The 24,210-nt window shown below is 35.7% G+C and overlaps 2 pseudogenes; both read right to left on the bottom strand.

The window, feature by feature from the left end:
• The window catches only part of LOC114034629, a 91,505-nt pseudogene extending 80,418 nt beyond the window's left edge, over positions 1 to 11,087 (bottom strand).
• Positions 11,088 to 11,285: 198 nt separating this feature from the next.
• On the bottom strand, positions 11,286 to 12,313 carry LOC114034628 (annotated as a pseudogene).
• Positions 12,314 to 24,210: the final 11,897 nt, after the last annotated feature.

Here is a 24,210-nt window from a genome sequence, read left to right as displayed (position 1 = left end):
TTTTTCCAGTGTATTTCTTGACTTTGAACTCTATGTTAAAGATGTGCTTTGTTCTCAGGGTGGATTCAATGGAGTTGAACTGTTTACATCCCTACATGGGAAGGCGATCCTTGTAATTCTTAAAAAATGTACCACTAATAGTACAGCTAGAAAGAATGTACAAAGACAGAGGATATGGGCATAAGGTGAATTTGAGGGACTGACATAAAAATAATTAAGAGATGAGAAAGAGGAGTACAATGGGTGCAGAAGGAAGAGAGAGATAGAAAGGGGTAAATTATTTCACATGAAGAGGTGCAAAAGACCTACTATTGTGGAGGGAAAGATGAGAAGGTGGGCAATAGGTATTGCTTTAACCTTAATCTTATCAATATTGGCCCCCAAAGGGAATAATATACATAACCATACACATACACAAACAGTTGAACATAGAAATCTATTTTACCCAACAGTGAAGTAGGAGGGGAGGACATTAAGTAAAGGGTGGGTGGGTAGGGACTGATAAAAGGGAGGGGGGATCAGAGGAAGGGGTAGACAGAAGCAAAACACTGGTGAGGTGGGAAAGGGTAAAAGGAAAGAGAGGACAAACAGGAAGAAGAGTAGGATAGAGGGAAATATGCAACTGTTATTTAATTATAACTGCTAATGTGAATAGAATGAACTTTACCATAAAATGGAAACAGATAGCAGAGTAGATCAAAAACTCAAATTCTACAATATATTGCTTACAAGAGACACACTTGAAGCAGAGAGAAGAGACACACACAGAGTAAAGGTAAGGGGCGGGAGCAAAATCTGTTATGATTCAGTTGAAGTAAAAAACAAAACAAAACAAAACAAAAAAGAGGTAGCAATTCTAATCTCAAAGTAAAAGCAAAAATAGACCTAATTAAAAGTGATGAGGAAGAAAACTACATCTTGCTAAAAGGTACCATAGACAATGAAGCAATCAAAGCAGAAGAGTAAGGAATAGTCTACCTGTCAGATATATGGGTAGGGGAAGAATTCATGACCAAACAAGAGACAGAGAAGATTTCAAAATGTAGAATACATAATTTTGATCATATTAAATTGAAAAACTTATGTACAAACAAAACCAATGCAACCAAGATTAGAAGGAAAGCAGAAAGCTGGGAAACAATCTTTACAGGAAGTGTCTCTGATAAAGGCTTCATTTCTCAAATATATAGAGAACTAAGTCAAATTTATGAGAATACAAGCCATTCCCAAATTATAAATGGTCAAAGGATATGAACAGGCAGATTCCAGATGAAAAAATCAAAGATATTTATGGGCATATGAAGAAGTGCTCTAAATTACTTTTGGTTAGAGAAATTCAAATTACAACAACACTGAAATACTACCTCACACCAATCAGATTGGCTAATATGACAAAAAAAGGAAAATCATAAAGATTGGAGAGGATATGGGAAAATTGGAACATTAGTGTACTGTTGGTGGAGATGTGAATTGATCTAACCACTCTGGGGAGCTATTTGGAACTATCCCCAAAAGGCAACCAAATTGTGCATACCCTTTAATCCAGCAATACCACTACTAGGTCTGTATTCCAAAGAGATAATAAAAAAGGGAAAAGGAACTACATGTGCAAAAATATTTATAGCAGCCCTTTTCTTGGTGGCAATTGTTAGAAATTGAGGGGATGCCCATCAATTGGGGAATGGCTGAACAAGCTGTGGAATATGACCATAATGGAATACTATTGTGAAAAAAGAAATGATAAACAGGCAGATTTCAGAAAAAGAAAAAAAACTTGGAAAGTCTTATATGAACTGATGTAAAGCGAAATGATCAGAGCCAAGAAAACATTGTACACAGTATCAACAACATTGTGTTAAGATCAAATGTGAATGACTCAGCTCTTCCCAGCAACACAATGATCCAAGACAAGCATAAAAGACTCACAAAGGAAAATCTTATCCATATCCAGAAAAAGAACTGATGAACTCAGAATGCATATCAAAGCATATTTTTTTCACTTACTTTATTCTTTCTTTTGGTTTTGTTTCCTTTTGATCTGTTTCCTCTTCCACAACTGTGATGAATATGGAAATGTTTTACATGATAACACATCTGTAAACTGTATCAAACTGTCTACCATTTTCAGAAGAGGGAAGAGGAGGAAAAGAGGGAGAAAAATTTGGAACTCAAGATCTTATAAAAATGAATGTTGAAAATTTTCTTAATATATAATTGGGAAAAATAAAGTACTCTTTAAATTTATAAAAAAATGTCATGACATGTAATTGGGAAAAAATACCACTAAAAAAACCAAACAAACAATTGTACAATTCCTAGAAAGTGGGACTATTTGTTCTGATTCATTGAGCCAATCAACCACTGTCTGGTGGTATTCATAGTGCTGCCATTAAGAATAGAATCATTCCACTACTTAAACTATCTAACTTCAGGGTACAACTCATCAAAGGATGCTTTAAATTTATTGGCTATGTTTCTCATATCATGATTACTAATATCTAAGTTCAGCTGTGTTCATATTGCAATTTTCTCTCAAATTTTACAAGTTTTCTATCAAATCATTGGTCATTGATGCTGATTGTTGTAACCTTAACTTACTCATTGCATATGACCTACTTCTCCACCTCACATTGCCAAATACAAAGATGGTCATACTATTATTGATATTGCCATCACCCACAAAAGCACCAACCTGATGTTCATGAACTCTGAAATTCCCTTACTTGATCATAGTATATTGTCATTCCAAATTTCCTCTGCCTTGTGAGCTCAAACACAATTCTTTATTCTTATCTTGACATCCAATTCCTCAACCCCTCATTTCTTTCCCAGACCATCACTTCTGCTCTAGCTATGTTCTTCTCCTATACCCATCTTTACTCTTTGGTGAATCATTTCACTTTTACACTCTCCTTTTTAGTCTCTTGCCCCCTTAATGGTGAGTTCATCTTATTCCCATTCACAATCATGATTGCTGTGTATTTCCCTCCATGCTATTCTCTCATATTTCTCATTCTATTTTTATGCTCAATTCCCTTGTCCTTATTCCCAATGCTTATCCTACACGGGACAGAATTGTCAGTCTTCTACTGGAATTCTTCACTGAAATCTCCATTCCTGCATGTTTTCCTTCTATGAGGACATAAAGGATTCTATTGTGAAGTCTCCTTTACTATTCCTCTTCTATTAAGGCATAAAAATCTAAATCTAAAAAAATCAAATGTAAATATTCACCCATTAGGACAAAGTTTAAACAATTTTCATAGAAACATACATAAGAATATTTTGCTATGTCTTCCTTTAAATTTCACTTAATTCCTCCAGTATATCCAGTATATACATAGTAGATGTGCCATCAAAACTGATAGCTTTTGTCAACCTGTCAATTTTGAGAATACCAAGGATATCATTTAACTGATTAGAAAAAATAGATTACCAATTGTCAATAGTCTATGATAAGACCTAGAACGCTTAGCTGGAAAATAACATTGGTTAGCTCTATGCCTATTTTTGAATCTCTTGTTAGTAAATACTATATTCTGGTTAGTTACTATTTAAAATAATTAAACATTCCATTTACTGACCCACTAGGTGATATTCCCAAGATAGATCAGCACAAATCTTACTTTTCTGGAGGTCTTTATGTTGAGATTGAATGTATTTCCCAGAAATAAAATAGGAAATAAACAAAGAAGTTGGTCAGTCCAACTGGTATGAAAAGTGTAGAGGACTGGAATGTAACCCCTTTCAGATATGTATCATTTTGTATTTACTAACAGAAATAGGCATAGAGCTAACCAATGTTTTTAAAAACAGTAAATACTGGGGCAGGATAACTTGTTCACTGAATCATTAGGGGAGAAGAAACAGTGATAAAGACAAAATGATACATATTTGAAAGCAGTTATATTCCAATCCTCTATACTTTTCATACTAATTGGAATGATCAACTTCTTTGTTTATTCCCTATTCTATGGAATTTTTAATGACTGAATAGTGACTGACTAGAATTAAGAGATTAGTCTGTTTCTCTTGGTCATTATACAGTGCAATATCTTCATGTGCATTCTAAATGAGATGTCTGAGTTATTTGCATTATAGTCAAGACATTTCCTTGTTTCTTTTAAAAATCTCAATAATGAGCTTATCCATATTTTAGGATGGGAAGTGATAAAATATGATATAAAGCAACAAATAAATTTTTATGTTATTTCTGTTGTGTATATATATATATATATATATCTGGCACTCCAGATGTGGCCGCTTATACAGGGCAAAGAATTTTCTAAAATAGTAGCTGTAGAGGAAGGGGAAGAATAATATTAATGTGGCTTAGTAGGGGGTGGATACACACTGTGTGTAAACACAGACATTCTATGACATTTCTATTTATGTAATTTGGCCCTTATTGCATGATTTAAAAAAAAATCAATACTTTAAAACTAAGAATCTATCATGTGATTAAATGAAAACACAGCATCTCCCTTTTGGAAAGATATTAGAGTGTATCTGAGTACACTGCATATCCTTTTGTATGCATGTCCTTGCATACGTGATAGTGATGGGGGAAGAAAAAATAAATCTCAAACTCTTCAAAAAGCATTTTGTCATTATTATGCAGTGTGAGATGGAAGAAACCATGTGTAAAATCTCTCTGTTTTATTACAAGACAAAGTAAGAGTTCTAGAGAAGGTCAGAAGTGATACAATACTGCCAAAATATATCTAATCAAGAGATTCTAAAAACAAAAGATCATGTGACTTACAGACTGGATCTTACAGAACAAGAAAAATCCAGTCAGGTAAGGTGAAGCCTTGGCAGGAAAAAACAAAAAACAATTATCTGTCTGGATAGGAAGATAAATGTGTGCAAGATGGCCAATTTTGGTATGTATTTAATGGCTATCTATAGTTGCAGAGCAACATCACACAACAGAAAAATATATACCAAATATAGGATCTTTTAGAACTATATAAGACATTAGCTATTCCAAGTCTTTTATTTTATAGATGAGGAAATTTAGGCCCAAAAGTATTAAATACCAAATTGTCCAAGGTAGTTAATGGAACAGTAAAAAGATCATTGGGTTTGGAGTCAGAGAACTTGAGTTCAAGTCCTGGCTGTGCACATTTACTGTCTGTGTTTCCTCAGATGTAAAATGAACTGGTTGGGCTATATGAATTTCAAGATTCCATCCAGGCCTAAATGGATGGATGATTCATTTTCTAACAAAATATCTGAGGGAATTAATTAATTTTCATTGCCTTCATTTGTCTGGTTTGAGTCTGGGTGGCCAGAATTCTGGCAAAGGTAATTAACACAGGCAGGCTGGGAACAGGGGCAGTTTTGGGAACCTGCTCTTATTTAATCTTATTATTCAACTTCATCCTGAAACCTCACCTTTTTCCAATAAAAATAACACCTCTAACATCATTTAAAACAATTATCTTTCAAACATGTAAATTATAACAGTAAAGAGATGCTATCCTGTGAAAGTAGGCAGAGTAGCTCTTCCTATAACATACTCATAGAGGTCTGCTGTAATGGTGTGATAATTACATACTTCTCTTGACTCTGTTTAAAAAAATGTACATGTATAGTTGATGACTTTAAATTTCCCTCCAGGGACCTAAGTGAGAGCACAGCATTTTTAGGTTTAGAAAAGTGATGAATGAAAAGCATTATACTTTGAATAAACACTTGTAGAAGAAGTTGCTATCTGCTAGGAACCTTCCTAATTCATCCCATTGTTGAAGCCTGTTAAGGGGACGTTTAATGAGAATGGAAAGTCTTATATTTAAAGCAGGTACTTGTCACTGCCCTCTGATCTTGTCCACTGAGAATACTAGCAGGGTTGGGGAATTTATGGTAAGGCTGTAATCTGAAATTATGTGTGTCTACCCTTAATTCATCCAAAGCTTAAGACAATTTTATCTGCTTGACACTTATTCCTAAAGCTAAAGTGCTTTGGCTGATAGGGCTTAGAGTGCTCTGCTGAACTCCTTCTTGAATCATAAAGATGCTTACTACAGCATTGAGGCTCTTTATTGAAGAAGTAACTTTTAATAAAGTTACTTCAAAATGGGGGAAAAGGGAAACTTTAACTGATTTATTCTGCCTTAGGAGGCATAATTAAGTTGCAAGGGTGAAAGAATTCAGAGACCTTTTTCCAAAACTGAATACAAGGGTAGTAACTAAACAAGGAGAAGGGCTTTAAAAGGTTTCATGACAAAAATATGACTTCAGATTATAATGTTCTGTTCTTTAGGTAAGAAAATGGCACTCCAGTCTGGCCATCAGTAGGATGTACATTTGCCTTGTTTTCTCATCACCTCAGCAGTGGGAATAAATTTACATTGATCTCAGTTGTAACTCTTGCTTGTTCTCTCTTGTAACCAACTCACTTCAGGAATTTGAAGGTGATTTGACCAGAGGGAAGGACAGTATGAACTCAAATATACCATATAAACAGAGCCATAGCTAGGAATCCTGCTTCTCTCACCATTCTCCTGGGTCTGCCCTTTCCCATCCCTGTGGAAAGGTGGCTACACAGTCTCCAAAGTGATACAGGGAAGAAAATCTGCCCCTTAACTTTTACTTTATGTTACTACCTGGGAAAAAAGCCCCAATCAACACCTTAATTTTAACACTGCATATTGGGATGGAAATCATAATTTTATTTTATAAATGAAGAAATTTCAGCCCAGAAAAGTCAGTGGGTTTATCCAGGACTATAAAGGTAGAAAGTAAGAGCCTAGATTCACACTCACATCTATTGTCTCCTCATTCAAATGTTCTTTCTTGTATATCTTTGCATCTTCCTGATGAACTACATGAGTCAAAAACTTTAAATGTATCTACATTGCTTAAAGTCCAAACTATTAAGTCATACTTTAAAGACTCTATATAATCTGGTTCCAGATCACCATTCTAATTTCATTCCATATAACCTCCTCTCTATTTCACTTCCACATGTCAGCTGCATTATAAGCTGTTCTTGGAACTTGTTTTGTCTGGGACAGTGCTTGAGTCAGCTCCATCTGCCTCTGAAGAGCCTATTGTTAAATTTTCTATATGAGCATTTCCCCTTCATAAATGGCAAACACTCCTAAATTAATTCAGTGTCATAGCAATCAAGCTACCAAAGAATTATTTTTTAGAGATAGAAAATAATAACCAAATTCATCTGGAGTAACAAAAGGTCAAGAATATCAAGGGAATCAATGAAAAACAAAAAAAGCAAAGTAAAGCAGCCTAGCAGTAAACAGATCTCAAACTGTAACACAAAGTTGTAATCATAAAAACAAATCTACTACTGGATAAGAAATAGAGTGATTGATGAATGGAATAGATTAGGTACACAACATACAGAAGTAAATTATCACAGTAATCTAATGTTTAATGAACTCAAAGGTCCAAGTTATTGGAGCAAGAACTTACTACTTGACAAAAACTCCTGGGAAACCTGAAAAGTAGTCTGGCAGAAACTAGAAAGAGATCAACATCTAGTACCATATGCCAATATAAGTGCAAAGTGATTCAGTACATGATGTAGACATAAAAGGTGATATAATAAGCAAATTGGGGGAGCATAGAAAAAAATTACCAGTTGGATCTCTGATTAAAGGAAGAGTTTATGACCAAACAAGAGATAGAAAAGATCATGGGAGGTAAAATGGATAATTTAATTACATTAAGTTAAATTTTTTTTGCACAAACAAAACCAAGGCAGACAAAATTAGAAAAAAAAAACAGGAAATTGAGAATTTTTTTGCAAATTTCTCTGATAAAGGTTTGATTTCTCAACTATGTAGAGAATTGAGCCAATTTAATAAAAATATGACCCATTCCCTAATGGATAAATGGTCAAAGGATATGAATAGACAGTTTTAAGGAGAAATGAAAGGTATCAATAGTCATACTAAAATGCTCTAAACCACTTGAGAAATGCAAATTAAAAAACTCTGAAGTGTCATCTCACATTCATCAGAATAGCTAAGATGACAGAAGAGGACTGACAAAATGCAGGAGGGGATGTGGAAAGATTGGAACACTGATGCATTGTTGGCAGAGCTGTGAACTGGTTAAACCATTCTGGAGAAGAATTTAGAACTATGCCTAAAGGGCTGTAAAACGCTTCGTACCTTTCCACTCAGCAACACCGCTACTATGTCTGTTCCCCAAGCAGATCAAAGAAAAAAGAAAAGGAGACATACATTAAAAAATACTTAAGGCAGTTCTTTTTTGTGATGACAAAGAATTAAAAACTGAAGGGATGCCCATCATTTGAAGAATGGCTGAACAAGTTGTGGCATATGAGTGTGATAAAATACTATTGTGTTATATATTGAAAGGTTTCAGAAAAAGCTGTAAAGACTTTTATGAACTGACACTAAGTGAAATGATCAGAACCAGAAGAACATTGTACACAATAATTGCAATACCGTAACAACAATCAACTGTAAAAGACTTAGCCATTCTGATCAACAAAATGATCCAAGACAATTACAAAGAACTTGTGATTAAAAATGGTTATCAACCTCCAGAAAATGAACTGATGAACTTTGAGTACAAATTGAAGTGCATTTTCCTTCACTTTATTTTTCTTGCTTTTTTTTTGCAAGATGACTAATGTGGAAATGAGCTTTGCATGAATTCAAATCTGATAACAGACATTATATTTCTTGGTTTGTCAGTGGGTGAGGAGAGTGGAGGGAGGGAGAGAATTCAACTAAAATACAAAATATTAATAAAAATCAGCAAACACTAAAAATTGGGGCTTGATCTATTATTTTGTTGATTGGTTAGACTTAAGAAAGTGATGGAGAAATTAGATAAATATCTCTAAGATCCTCTCCAACTTTAAGTCCATTGACACTATGTCAGATGCAATGATGTTTTGTATAGTAGGCCAGAGGTTGGAGATACTGATGTTGAGAAAATTGGAAAGAAGGCAATTGTAGAAATGTAGGCAAAAGGCAGTGAAGGCTGGAAGGAGAGTGTTAGCAGAGGGCAAGGAAAAGAGGTAATGATTTGAGAGATATTGTTCAAGTCGAATCAATAGAATATTTTTTCGTGCAATTAATTGGACATCAGGAATGAGGAAGAAGAAAAATTTAGCATGCATAAAGTTTAAAATGTGGGGGATTAGATGAAAGATGATGTTTTGATTTAAAAATAAAGGAAGTTAGGGGCTAGTTTCAAGGAGCTCAAACATGGTTTGTTGAGTAATTTTTGCTTAATTTTTTTTTGTATCCTCTAACAAAGCACAAAACAAAATGAAAAGCAGAATTAAGCATATGGATAGAAAATCTTTCTGTTTTTATTGCTCAAACCATTAACTGCAACTCGACAGAAGCTTTTGTCCCTCACTGACAACTTGGAATCTCCTCAGATTCATGACTTTGGTCATATTTTGCCTGAGTAGAGGAAGGGAGCATTACATGTCAGTGATGGTCCTGAATTTCTCTGGAAGCACAAAGAAACAATTACATAAATATCTTTAGGTATGTAATGGTGATGACCAATTCTTAGTCACCTACACAACAGAAAAAAATGATCTTAAGTTGAAATATAGTGGATATAAGTTAGAAGGAAAGACAAGAGTCCTTGATCATTTTTGACATTTGTAATGAGTTCCAAAGTCATGCTGCCATACTCTTTGTGCTGGCTTCTGTCTTGGTGTGGCCAGTTGTGTAGAAAATAGTTCCACTTCTACTGACAAATAAGAGTTTTGTGCTGAAATATAAACTCAAATCAGGAGGGGGAAAGACCTTTTCTTCACTGATTTAGTTCCATATGTTCAGTAATTTAGAATGTGTCTAGGTCAGCAGAAACTGTCTGAGACCAAAGTAGAATTGCACAATTAAATGTGTCAAGAAAATAACGTATTTACCAATTCATTTAACTGCCATTCTTTTCTTGAGGAAAATTCAGCCTGTTGACATAGATCACAATTTAATGACTTAGCATTTCTTTGTTTCTTTTTTGTTTTGTGAGTGGAAAAAGTCAAGCTTAGAAAGTATGATACAAAGCCCATCCTCTTCTTCATAAGTGAGACCAGTCAAAAGTAAAAACTTCTGGAAAGCAGAATCCAACCATATACCCCAAGTTTACACTGATTCTCAATTCGTTACTAGTGCACAATGACTGGTACTTTGCACCAGGGCAGTGCAAATAGTGGGATACAGGATATTTCTTCCCTATAGTAGTTTGCTTTATTTTTGTGGCAATTAGGTGGTCCAGTGAACTGAGTATGGGACTCAGAGTCAGGAAGATTGGAGTTCAGAACTAGTCTTAGATACTAGCTGTGTAACCCTGAGGAAGTCACTTGTATTAGCTTCAGTTTCCTCACCTATTAAAAAAATGCATAATAATAGCCCCTACCTCACAATATGCTTCTGAGGATCAAATGAGATAACATATGTTAAAGCATGTTGAATACTTTAAAACGCTATATAAATCTAGCTGTTGTTATTTTTGCTGATTTCACAGTCAGTTCCCACTCTCAGAATCATGATAATAAGAAAAATGTTTCCTTTTTCATCTTTTTTTATTCTTAGATTGCTGATCTGCTAAGAAGTTGTTGCACTATACACTATAAGGTAACCACTCAAACTCATTTTATTCACATATCAAGTTTAAAAATTTAATTTTTTTTGTTTTTAACTGAATAATGATTCTGTTACCCAAGTTTGTTATATGGGTTTCTTTTCTTTTTTTTAATCAGTTATTTGTTGTTTACTCAGTATTTGGGTTAGTACGACACTTGAGGAATTGGTTGCATCATTATACATATATAGATTTTTTATATAATATAGAAATTTACACACACACACACACACGCACACACACAATCAGGCCCTCTGCAAAGGTGATACATGGAGCTATGCTGTAGAGCCCTAATGGAAGGGAACACAAAGGTAATCAATGCATCAATAAAGTATTATTATGGCATGGTGTTTTGTCTCCAAGAATGTTGTGTTCTGGACCTATGGGAACCTGTAGCATCTACAAGGCTGGTAGTTATATACCTGTGGGTTGCTGGCTCTGTTTGACAGCAACTCCTTCAAGATTGGACAAATCATATCGAGCATCATATGCAAACAACAACAACATTTAACAAATAGTAGTCACACTACACTATTCCCCATTTCTAACTTTAGGAAGAGACTAGAGTGTGTCCATACATTTTATATTTCTGGTGTTCAATCACTAATCAGAGGAAGCATTTGACCTACTTGAAAAGTAAATAATACATAATTTCTTAACCACTGTCATATTCTCTAGATAGTAAAGTGGCAGCATATTAAGAGGCTTCGAAATTGCAGTTCCTTCTGTATTCCCCAAAGAGTATCTGTGCTCTTCTTTAAATGACCCTCCTCCTCAGAATCCAGGTTTACCTTCACCACATATGAAATGCCATTATGCCCTAAGACACATGGGACACTAAGGAAGATATCATTATTAATGTCATATAGCCCCTTAGTCATGTTGGAAATTGGACGTACTCTCCCAAGAGTCTTCATAATGCTTTTTGCCATGCCAAAGACAAGCCAATGGTCCAGGAAGGACAGCCTTCTGCTTGAGTACCTCAGAAGCACTTTCAACCACCTGTTTACGAACATCTTTACAGTTCTCTGAAGCAGTATCAGTTCCCAAAGCAGGATGAATATTCTTCTGAGAGACATCGGCAAGATTCACACCACTCCACACAGAAGCACTAGAGTCTCCATGTTTCCCAAGGAGCCATCTCTGACAACTTGAAGAATGGACAACATCTTTCCTCCATTAGGTAATGGAAATGGGCAGAATCCAGATTGCAACAATTTCAAATAACTTGTTTTTTAGGAAAGCCACTTAGCTTCCAGGCCATATAAGTGAAAATATCCACTGGATTGGAAACAGTAAGCAGATTGCAATTAGAGCTATATTTAACGTTGTTGGAAATGATTATTTGAAAGATATTCACATTATGCTGGAACAAATTAAGATGACTTTCTCCCCCCTGTTGAAGTGCCCCAGCCATAACAACAAGCAGCTTTGAGTTTGCAGTCACACTGTAGTCTTTGCCAGAAACAATCTTTGATGTCTTGAGGAAAAGGCTGCCGTATTGGAGATCCATCATCTTTCCCTTTAGTTTGGCTTCAATGACATCAACTAGGGCAAGTTCATCAGCCAAGTCCTTCATTAAGATACTGATGGCACATGCCATGCCAACTGTACTAACCCCAACAACAGTTATCTTGTTATGGGGATCCTGGTCTTCCTTTAGGACATCCACATTCAGCTGACCCTTAACAATGGTTTCCATTTTGGGGGAAATCAAGGTTGCTGGTCAGGCTGTGAAAGTCATGATTTAGATATGAGATAGCTGCTCTCAGACCTGAGCCATGTGGGTCTTTTAATCACTACTTTAACATATATTGAGCTCAGTTTCTAGTTTCTCTATTTCATTTTCCTCATTGACTTTTTCTGCATTATTATTCAAGGACCACTTTTTAATAATTATGTCTTTATCTTACATTTTGACATATGGTTTGACCAGCCTACCTTAATCAGTCTTTATTTTTTGAGGTTCTTCATGTTCTCTGTGCTGCCATGCTAGAATCTTAATCTTTGAGTCACAGGTCTGGGCTTAGAATCATGGAAATGCCTATTACTACCTTTATCAACTGTAACAAGTAACTTCAGGGGAAAAAAATAAAAACAATCACTCTGTCTCTTTCTCTTGATTAATCATAGAAGAAGGTAAAAAAAATCAACTTGTGTGTATTCATCAAGCAATTTGACAAAATCTGACAAGCTCAAACAGTATATAAAATGTAATCATATAATTCATCAGTATAGGATATTGGAAAGAGTAGTGAATTCACAATCAGATGACTTGGTGAATAAAACAAAATTAGAGGACTGAAATACCTAGATCTTTCTGCCTCTGCTATTTAGAATATTTGATCATAAGCAAGTTGAACTTACAGACCCTAGTTTCCTTATCTATAATATGAAAGAGTTGGGTCTCTGAAATAACCATCAACTCTAAATCTATGATCCTGAAATTATCAGTTAGTTGACTGATTCACCTTGATTCACAGAATTCATAAACTTATATTCCCCACATCAATAAAGATTAATGTCCATTAATGTCTTATTTTTCTAACTTTAGCTTATGTTCATCCATTAATATTACATAGAGGAGCCATAGACTTTCCTTGGGTTCTTCTAATATTTCATAAATACAAGTGTAATATTTTGATTTTTCCATTTGTTTATGACTTGTTTTTGTTATATGACCAACCTACATCCTTTTCCATTTATTCATGTCACAGATAATGCATTTTGAACCATATTTCCCACTGCCATATCTTATTTCCCAGTTGCATGTGAAAACAATTTAAAAAAAAATTTTTAACATTTGTTTTTAAAACTCTGGGTTCCAATTTTTCTCCCTTCCTCCATCCCCACCCACCCTCATTGAGAAGGCAAGCAACTTGATAAAGGTTATACATGTGTAGTCATGCAAAACACTTCCATAGTAGTCATGTTGTGAAAAACTAAGTATATTTCCCTTCATCCTATCTTGCCCCCCACTTATTCTATTCTCTCTTTTGACCCTGTCCCTCCTCAGAAGTGTTTGCTTCTGATTACCCACTCCCCTAACCTGTCCTCCCCTCTATCATCCCCTTGCTCTCATGTCCTCTCCCCCCTCCCACCATTTTCCTGTAGGGTAAGATAGATTTCCATGCCCAATTGAGTGTGTATGCTATTCCCTCCTTAAGCCAAATCCTATGAGAATAAGATTCACTCATTCTCTCTCACCTTCCCCCACTTCCCCTCCACCGTAAAAGCCTTTTATCGTCTATTTTATCTGAGAAAATTTACCCCATTCTACCTCTCCCTTTCTCCTTCTCCCAGTATAATCCTCTCTCACCCCTTAATTTTATTCTCCAGATATCACCCCTTCATCTTCAACTCACACTGTGCCCTCTATCTATCTATTTATCTATCTATCTATCTATCTATCTGTCTATCTATCTATCTATCTATCTATCTATATATGTATACATACATATATTTTTTTTCCCTCCAACTACCCTAACACTGATAAAGGTCTCATTAGTTACATATATTATCCTTCCATGCAAGAATGTAAACAGTTCAACCTTAATAAATCCCTTATGATTTCTCTTTCTTGTTTACTTCTTCATGTTTTTCTTGACTCTTGTTTTTGAAAGTCAAATTTTCTATTCAGTTCTGGTCTTTCCATCAAGAATGTTTGAAAGTCTTCTATTTCACTGAATGACCATTTCCCCCCCTGAAGGATTATGCTCAGTTTTGCTGGGTAGGTGATTCTGGGTTGTAATTCTATCTCCTTTGCTCTCCAGAATATTATATTCCAAGTCCTGCAGTCCCTTAATGTAGAAGCTTCTAAATCTTGTGTTATCCTGATTGTGTTTCCACAATACTTAAATTGTTTCTTTCTGGCTGTTTGCAATATTTTCTCCTTCAGCTGGGAACTCTGGAATTTGACTACAATATTCCTAGAAGTTTTCCTTTGGGGATCTCTTTCAGAAGGTGATCAGTGGATTCTTTCCATTTCTATTTTGCCCTCTGGTTCTAAAATATTAGGGCAGTTTTCCTTGATAATTGCTTGAAAGATGATGTCTAGGCTCTTTTTTTTTTTTATCATGGCTTTCAGATAGTCCAATAATTTTTAAATTCTCTCTCCTGGATCTGTTTTCCAGGTCAGTTGTTTTTCCACTGAGGTATTTCACATTGTTTTCTATTTTTTCATTCTTTTGCATTTGTTTTACAGTGTCTTGATTTCTCATAAAGTCACTAGCTTCCAATTGCTCTATTCTAATTTTTAAGGAAGTATTTTCTTCAGCAAGCTTTTGGACTTCCTTTTCCATTTGGTCAATTTTGCTTTTTAAGGCATTCTTCTCCTCATTGGCTTTTTGGACCTCTTTTGCCATTTGGGTTAGGCTATTTTTTAAGGTTTTATTTTCTTCAGAATTTTTTTTTGGGGTTTCCTTTAGCAAGCTGATGACTTGTTTTTCATGATTTTCTCACATTACTCTCATTTCTCTCCCCAGTTTTTCCTCTATTTCTCTTACTTGTTTCTCAAAATCCTTTTTCAGCTCTTGTATGGCCTGGGACCAATTCATATTTTTCTTGGAGGCTTTGGATTTAGGAACTTTGACTTTGTTGTCTTCTTCTGGTTGTATGTTTTGATCTTCTTTGTCACCAAAGATAGATTCTATGGTCTGACTTTTTTTGTGATGTTTGCTCATGATCCCAGCCAATTACTTGAGTTATAAACTCTTTGTTAAGGTAGAGGTCTGCTTCCAGTGTGGAGAGTGTACTGTCCCAAGTTTTGAGGGTTTTGTGCAGCTTTTTTCAGAGATACTTCTAGGGACCTATAAATTTTCAGTTCTTCCTCAGTGGTATGATAAGGGGTGAGGTATTTACTCCTTTCTTGGCCTGTGCTCTGTTCTATGAGTGACCACAAGCACTCTTTTCTGCCTTGGAACTGTGATGAGGATTCCCTCTCCACCACCACTACAAGGTCCACCACACCAGTGCTCCAACTTGCCCCATGACCACCACCCTGAACTGTGACCCCGATCCAAGCAAGGGCAAAGCAAGGGAATCCTGCCTCAGCACCAGCAAAGAGATCCCTGCAATCCCCCTGTGATCAGTCTCTTCATCCCCATCCTGTCCATGAGCTATGAGCTCTGGAAGCAGCCACCACCCTGGGGTTGTGCTGGGATTGGGGAAGGGACCAAGCTTCTCTCTCACCAGGGTCATAGAACTTTCCTATTAACCTTTTAAGTTGTTTTTGGCATTTATAGTTTGAGAAGTCTGGAAACCACCCCAGATGTCCATGATTCAGTCACCTGAGGTCTGCTCCAGGTTTGCTGAGGCCTGGTCTTTGCCTGCACCACCCAAGCTGAACTGTACTCCTCTCCTAGCCTGGCACAATAGACCTTTCAAATCAACCATCCAGGTTGTCTTGGGCTGGAAATTTGCTTCACTGTCTTTTTGTGGGTTCTGCTGCTCTAGAATTTGTTTAGAGTCATTTTTTACAGGTATTTGGAGGGGTTTGGGGGTTAGCTCAAGCAAATCACTGCTTTTACTCTGCCATCTTGTCTCCACCCCCCCTCCGCTTTTCTGTATTCCTCACACACATCATACTTTGTAGCACAGTATTAATTCATGTACCACAATTTGTTTAGTTATTCTCCAGTTTATCACCATCTACTTTGCTTCCAATTTTTTTCTATCTCAAAAAGAGCTGTTATAAATATTTTGGAGTAAAGACTTTCTTCTTATTTATTATTCCTTTGTGGTATAATCCCATTAATGGACTCTCTGGTTCAAAGAGTATGAACATTTTAGTCTCTTTACTTGAATACTTCCAAAACTCTTTCCCAAATTGTTGTACTATTTTGCAACTTTACCAACAATATATTAGTGTGTTTATTCTTTCACAATGCCTCCAACATTGACTACAACTACTTTTTGTCATTTTCCCCAATTTGTAGGGTGTGAGGCGAAATCTCAGGGCTGTTTTGATTTGCATTTCTCCTATTATTAATGATTTGGAGCATATTGAGTTAATCAATCCTCTCTTCTATTTTATTAATGTATATTTATAAGGGTATGATTTCCTTTCTGAATATTATTTTAACTGCATCCAAGAAATTTTGTTATGTTATTTTGTCATTATTATTTCCTTTTACATAGTTATTAATTGGGGGCAGCTAGGTGGTACAGTCAATAGAGCACCAGCTCTGGAGTCAGGAGGACCTGAGTTCAAATCCAGCTTCAGGCACTTGACACACTAGCTGTGAGACCCTGGGCAAATCACTTAACCCCATGGCCTACCCAAAAATAACAAAACAAAACACAGTTATTAATTATTTTATGATTTGTTTTTGACCCAGTCATTATTTAAGATTTCTTTTTTTTAATGTTGTATTTGGTCCTATATGTTTTTTGTTCCCTGATTCAATTTCTTTTTTTTTTATTGTATTATAGTCTATGAAGTATGTATTGATTATTTCTGCCTTTTTACATTTGTTGGCAATATCATATATTAACAAAATAGAAACAAACATTAACAAAATAGAAAAATAGAGAATTGAATATGCATAGTGGACTGAATATGCATTTTTAAAAAATAGAAAAATCAACAAACCAACAAGCCTATCAAGCATAAGAGAGGAGGGGAAATAACTTGGAAACCATATATGTATATATATATATATATAATTAATAAATAAAACCAAAAACTGGTTCATTGAAAAGACTAAAAAAATTGATAAACCCTTAGCAGGAGACTACCCTAGTACACAGCCAATTTTTCCCCCTCTTTTGCTGTAAACACAGTGTTATATTCCTTCATTTACTTGAGTTTAATCACTTTTAAAGGTGTCCCTGTTCCCACTGGCTTTCTTCTTCCTATCCCTGATCCCCTCTTCTTGTTTGTTACACTTTTCTCTTTGTTTTTTTTTTATTATTATTTCCTTTTTCTCTCCTACTTTTATCTGGTTATATAATTTTCTCATCTCATAAATTTTTTCTTCTTTGTTAGTCAAGTAGATTCTTCCCTCTCCTTCCCTTCAACTAGTCTTGTTCATTATTTTTTTTTTAAATTTCTGACTTTCATTCCCCCTTCCAAAAATGTTTTCCCTCACTCTCTTCATTATGCATCCTCTCTTTCTGCTATAAATACAATATAATGTTCTTTCAGTTACTTTAATCTTCTTTTTTTTAAGGTGGCCTCATTCCCACTGGTTCTTTTCCTCTCATTTCTGATCCCCTCTTTGTGTTCATTACACTTTCCCCTTTGGGGTTTTGTTTATTATTTCCACATTTTCCTCAAATTCCATACAGTACTCCGTATAATGAAATGCTGTATCATTTTCCTTTGTTTGTTTTGGAGTATTTATTCATAGATTCCTTCACTCACTTATTAGATCTGAAGGCCACATTACCTTCTGTTGTTACTATTTTTCCAGTTGATTTATATGTTTACATTCAAGGTCTATGAGTTTTATTATTTCTAGAATTTTTAGTAATTTATCCTCCTTACCCTTATTTTCTTTTTCACTCACTTTCTGACTCTCTGTTGTTTGTTTATGGTTTCCTTGAGGGCTGGATATCAAAACGTCTCAACCTCTTTCCACACTGAGCATGATTCAGCAGCCTAGGTTTTTACCCCAACTGACTTTTGGGTGGTCAGAACTGGCTCCATTTGAGTCCTGTGCTCTTTCCCATAGGCTTGCTAGAATGCTGCATAGCATTGCCCTGCTTCCCCTCCTCACTCCTAATGTCATGTTCTAGCGCATTGTCTTGTCCTTTTTTGTTAGTTATTTGTCCTTTGTACCAACAATTCAGAGGTTTGCAGTGCTGGTGCTACAGGGTTGTATCCTCTAGCAGGCTTTTCCTTTTGAGGTGCTGTGGTCTCTTGGCCATCAGAGACATGGAAAATTTCAGCAGTGTGGAGCCAGGTTTTCCATAGCAGGGGAAAGAGAGAGGGGGGTGACTGGAGTATATATATGTGTGTGTGTGTGTGTGTGTGTGTGTGTGTGTGTGTGCGCACGCACGCATTGGTTTATTGTAAGACTATGTCATGCCCTTAAGTCTGCTAGTGGAGCTGCACTGCTCCCACCGTGTAGGAGGGGGAGAAGCGCTGAGTGAACTTAAGGTCAGTGAGTTTCAGTTTATTGTTTTTCCTTTTTTTTTGGATTCTGGATGTTTTATACCACATAGACAGCTAAAAATTGTTTTAACTTTGGAGCATATTTTTTTGTTTTGTAGAGGTTTGAGAGGTTTTATGGATCATAAAAAAGTCTCCAGTCCTGCATCTTGTTCCCACACCATGGAAATTACTTATATCTTCTTAATTTTGTTTTTATTTTATTTTTCCTGTTAATATCACATATGATTCATTTTATCCTTTTAAAATCTTCCCTTCTTTGAAAGTCAATTCCTAAGTGCATTTTCTTTTATGTTACTTTTAGCAAAAAAAAAAAAAATCTGAATATCATCATTTCTTGGAGTAATTTTACCAGTGTAAAAAAAAAATCAATACAACACAGAAGTTAAAAAAGCCCTGAAATGTACTTTATATGCAATAGTTGCTTGATCATTTTGCTTTAATTCAATTGGATTTCAGGGAAGAGGACATATTTCTCATTTTGTTATATTGATTATTTTATACTGATTAAATATCTGCAAAATAGTGATTATCAGAGTCAAAATCTTTACTTCTATTCATTTAATATTTTCAAAGTCCATAGTCAAATTCATAATATATCTTTTTATATATTTGGTTGAGTTCAATCCTTTTTTTCTTAGCTTTATTTTCTGAATTCCATTTTAATATCTTCTTATATCACATTGAATAGTGAAGTATAATAGTTCAAATGTAATTACTGTCATTGACAACAGAGGACAACTTGTTATTGAAACTGTTAGATCTGTTCAATTTTATTTTAGTTGAGTTTCCTCCTAGCTGTTTGATCTATAGGCATTCTTAAGATAATGTGACTAATTGGGATTTTACCCCAATCTGTCCACAGGATTGTTTTCCTCTCCACTGTTTTTTGGCATTTTGTGTGATGATAGCTAACCACTTTCAGTCCTATCACCCTAGTTCAGTGCATGGATAAGAAATATCCTCTTTCTGCTTCCACTTTTCTTTCATTGCCAGTCCTTCTTGCACACAACTTTAGTACTATTTTACTTCAGAGCTCTGAAATTTAATCTATCAGTCCCATTCTCCCCAGCAACGGGAACTACAGGCCTCTGTGGTATATATTGTGTCCTATTTAAATAAGTTATGCCCTTCCATGGTCATATTAAATGACTATAGTGTCATAGTATGAATTCTCAGCAATATCAAAGATGTCAAATTCATCTCTTTGATTTAAGATTTATAGTCCTTGAATACTTAGATGTGTCTGTGATCTCATCAGTGTGGATACTCCTTCTACCAGTTTGACCCATTCATTCCTTTTCATTCTCTGGGTCACTTGTTGATATCCTTCTGCTCTTCAGTTCAGGGGTTCCAAGAAATATGCTAGAGGCCAGAAACTCTGAGGGTCTTCCCCTCCCAGATTGATCTTTTGTGATAGCTAACTGGGCCACCTTTTGTCTTGCTTCTTACTGAGCACTTAATCATTGAATGGGTGTTGCCACAGACAAACTGAGACCCTGAAAAGACTTTAGTTTAAAAAGGTCAAGGTCACCCATTGCATCCCACAACTGGCCATCACCAGTCTTGACCCTTGTCTTGCCACTGAACTTTGATGAATCTAGAGGAGAGAGTGAAGCTGGTGATTTTGTTTAGCACTGCCTCACTTCAATTCAATTCATGTGCAAGTCAAGACATTGCCCTTGTGATGTCATTGGTTCTCTTTGAGATGAAGGACAAAAAACAAGAATCTGTCTTCCAGGTACATACCTGCTAGTCAGCACATAGTGTTAATTAGTTTTTTGGAAGAGGTGTACTTTGATCCCATTTTCCTGTCTTCTGTTTTTGTTCAGTCCTTTCCTTTGTGTCCAACTCTTCATGGCCCCCTTTTTTGTTTTTGTTTGTTTTTTTTGACAAAGATACTGTAGTGGTTTGCTATTTCCTTCTCCAGATCATTTTACAGATGAAGAACTTAGACAAAAGAGATTAAGTGAGTTGCCCAGGGTCACACAGCTAGAAAGTGTCTGGGGCCACAATTGAACTTTGGAAGATGTCTTCTTGAGGACTGACATTGTATCTACTGTGCCACCTAGCTGCTTCTGTCTGTTGTATTACCTCCTATTCAGCATTTAGTCACATGGGCTTTCATCCCATCCCTCTCACCTCTAAAATCATTTCCCTATGATATGGCAATGGGGATGGAGCTGAGATGCAATGGCCCATCCCCTTTTGTAGATTTGTCAGGATTGTTTTGCTCTTATTACAAAAAGTTGTTTTTGAAAGAGGCTGGTGGGGTTTAAATCCCATATTGGTCCCTTATGGCCATTATACCAATGCATTTCAGCCTTGGTACTTTTTAATAAAGCCTTTTAGTTTTCTCTTCCTGAGTTTTGCCTGTTTGATTAGGGTGAAGATCTGAACATAGAAGTTTCCTTTTAACACTATCAAAAACCACATGCTTCAAAACTTTAATTCTTTTTTTTTTCTTAGGCATTCGGGGTTAAGTGACTTGCCCAAGGTTGCACAACTGGTAAGTGTCAAGTGTTTGGTCTTTGGCTGGATTTGAACTCAGGTCCTCCTGACTTCAGGGCTGGTGCTTTATCTACTGCACCACCTAGCTACCTTAAAAACTTTAATTCTTTAAACATTATGATATTCCATGCTTTGCCACCACACAGAGTTGAAGGAATAACACTGTTAAAAAACATCAGTCTTTATTTCTGGGTAAAACTTCAAGTCATTGTGATGAGGATGGGATCCAGACCCCAAAAAGAAAAAAACCCTGGACGTTCCAACGTGGCAAAATCTCTGGTGTTCCCCTGAGGCTATAATTCCATCAATTAGCCTTTCATTGTGGCTACACCCAATTTCCCAATTCTCTGTTCCCTCCCTATGGCCCTCAGACATTTCCCACACTTAATCCTAGCTAGGCTCCATTGTCCAGGTCCCAGGAATTCTGTTCACTTTAGCTTACTGGCCATCCCATGCAGATCTTCCTTAGACCCTTACTCCAGTAACCCCAAACTACTTGGCCACTCTTAGATCCCTCCCACAGTCTTTCTGTATATAAGGTCCATCTTGTCTCCATTAAAATGCTCAGATTCTTATAATCTAGCCAATAAGCTCACTAATGTTTAAACTCCTTAAGAGTCTTCTCAATATGATGGATGTTCTAATAAACCTTGTCCTTGACTGAAAGAAGGCTTGGGTCAAATTCTTTTGGGCAGGACCTCCATGTTGTGAGATCCCAGCACCCCTGAACCTCTAAACCTCAATAATTGAAAGCACCGGGCAATTGTTTAAAGGCAATTCAGTACAGTCTTCTCCCATTCAATTCTGGGCCATCTCATTTATTGTTTGCAGTGTGTTCCTAGAATATGTTTAATATTCTATAGTTATCCACATCTTAACAGCCATGCTATTGACTGAAAGGCATAAAATATAAGTTCCTTGGGATTAAGGACTGTTTTTTGTTTTTTTTTTCTTCTATACACAGAACATGACATAGCACTGACACACAGTTAGCACCTAATAAATGCACATTGGTTTAGATTAGATTGGAAGGTGTAGAGGATACGAGATCTCAGTCTGCTTAACTGTAGATTTAAAAAAATTGATTAATGACAGAAAAATACTGACTTAAATGCACACTTAACAAGGAATGTTTCATACATATGTTAAAAATAATAGAAACAACTGTCTAACAGAGGTAAGACTTTAGCCCTGGCCTTTCAGACTGTGAGGTTGTCTCTTATCTAGTCTATGTTGCTTTTCACATAAGGCTGTGCATAAAGATGTGTTAATTAACTGAAATTCCACAGTGTTCAAGGGAAAAGGAATTTTCTGTAGATGGTGAACTCTCTAGGTATTATGGTTTGTAGATGATATTGTCTTGATCTTTAATGTATTCTGTTGGTGGAAGCATACTTTGTACAATTGTATAGACACATGAAGCAATATTTCTATCTCTGACCTGAGATACTGTCTCCCATGAATTACCAGGTTTTTCTAATGCTATTAAGTAGCTAAGTGACACAGGTTATAGAGTTTGAGAGTTGGGATCAGGAAGCTTTGAGTTCAAATCCTGCTTGAGACATTTACCAGATGTGTGACCTCAACCAAGCAAGTCACTTAACTTCTCTGTACTTCAATTTACTCATTTGTGAAATGGGGAAAATGATAGTACCAATCCCCCAGGATTGTTTTGAGCATCAAATGATTTAACACATGTAAAGCACTCTGCAAACCTTGAAGTGTTATGCAAGTGTTAACTATTATTATTATCTATTATTCTTTCATTCTGGCCATTCTTAATTTCTGTGACATCTGACTTGGCAGGTACACGTAGGCAATTTTCTCCTTTCCCTTGAATTTTTGCTTTAAATAACACTGGATCATATTTTCAAGACTCTAGGCCAATATATTTTCATGAGGCATAATTACATAAAATGTACTCCATTTCTTTTGAAGAGCTCATCATACTTGAAACCATGCTCCAGAAATACAAATCACATTCTCATCCTGTTCATGTCTTAAATCTGCCCTTCACTTTTGAAGTCTCTAGCTTCAAATGGAAATAGTGATAAGATATGATGTAAAATTACATATATATATGTGTATGTTTTTATGTATGTATGTACATATACACACATATAGCATATATATACACTATATGCACTTACATATATGTATATATACACATATGTAACATGTGTATATGTGTATAGGTTTATGTTGTATCACCTAGTTTCCTTACTAGGATTTACTTATCCCTAAAAGTGCTTCTTAAGTTTCTTCAGGGGAAATGAGTTGAACTCAGTGAATCACTAGAAATCAGTAATTGTGATTAGGTTTGCCCTTATGTGATGGACCATTTATGTCACACTCTAGGTCATATATTACTCTACAACTTTTCCCTGCAAAGGCAGTGAACATTTCTAGTATTTATGTCAGATTGACAAACATACACCTTTTCCCTTTCAGCAAGAAGCTTCTAACCACTGCTCATACTCAGTATTCTTCAAGGTACAAGAAACTGCTTCCTTCTGAGAGGGTCAGGCTCTTCTCTCTATAAGAAAAATTTCACATTTATTGCTTGGTTGAAATTCAGTGCTCCTTCCTTTCCTCTTCTTCCTTTGTAAAATAGCCTTCCACTCCCCAAACCTCTCACACAGATTAACATTCATTCAGAGCCTTTTTAAATTTTTCCTTCTTTTCTTTCTTATCCTTGAGATACTTCTTTCATTGTTTCAAGAGAACACTTCATTCTTCCATGTAATCTAGACAGTAAAGAAGCATTTTTTCCTAGCATTTTCAATTTCTCCCCTAGAAGGGGCACCAATCTTCATTTAAAGGATATATCTATATCTATATCTATATCTATATCTATATCTATCTATATCTATATCTATATCTATATCTATATCTATATCTATATCTATATCTATATCTAATCTATATCTCTATCTCTATCTCTATCTCTATCTCTATCTCTATCTCTATCT

This window comes from Vombatus ursinus, unplaced genomic scaffold (assembly GCF_900497805.2).
Source record: "Vombatus ursinus unplaced genomic scaffold, bare-nosed wombat genome assembly UNPS02009062.1, whole genome shotgun sequence".
In the NCBI taxonomy this organism is placed as follows: domain Eukaryota; kingdom Metazoa; phylum Chordata; class Mammalia; order Diprotodontia; family Vombatidae; genus Vombatus; species Vombatus ursinus.
This window is presented reverse-complemented; position numbering and strand designations above follow the sequence as displayed.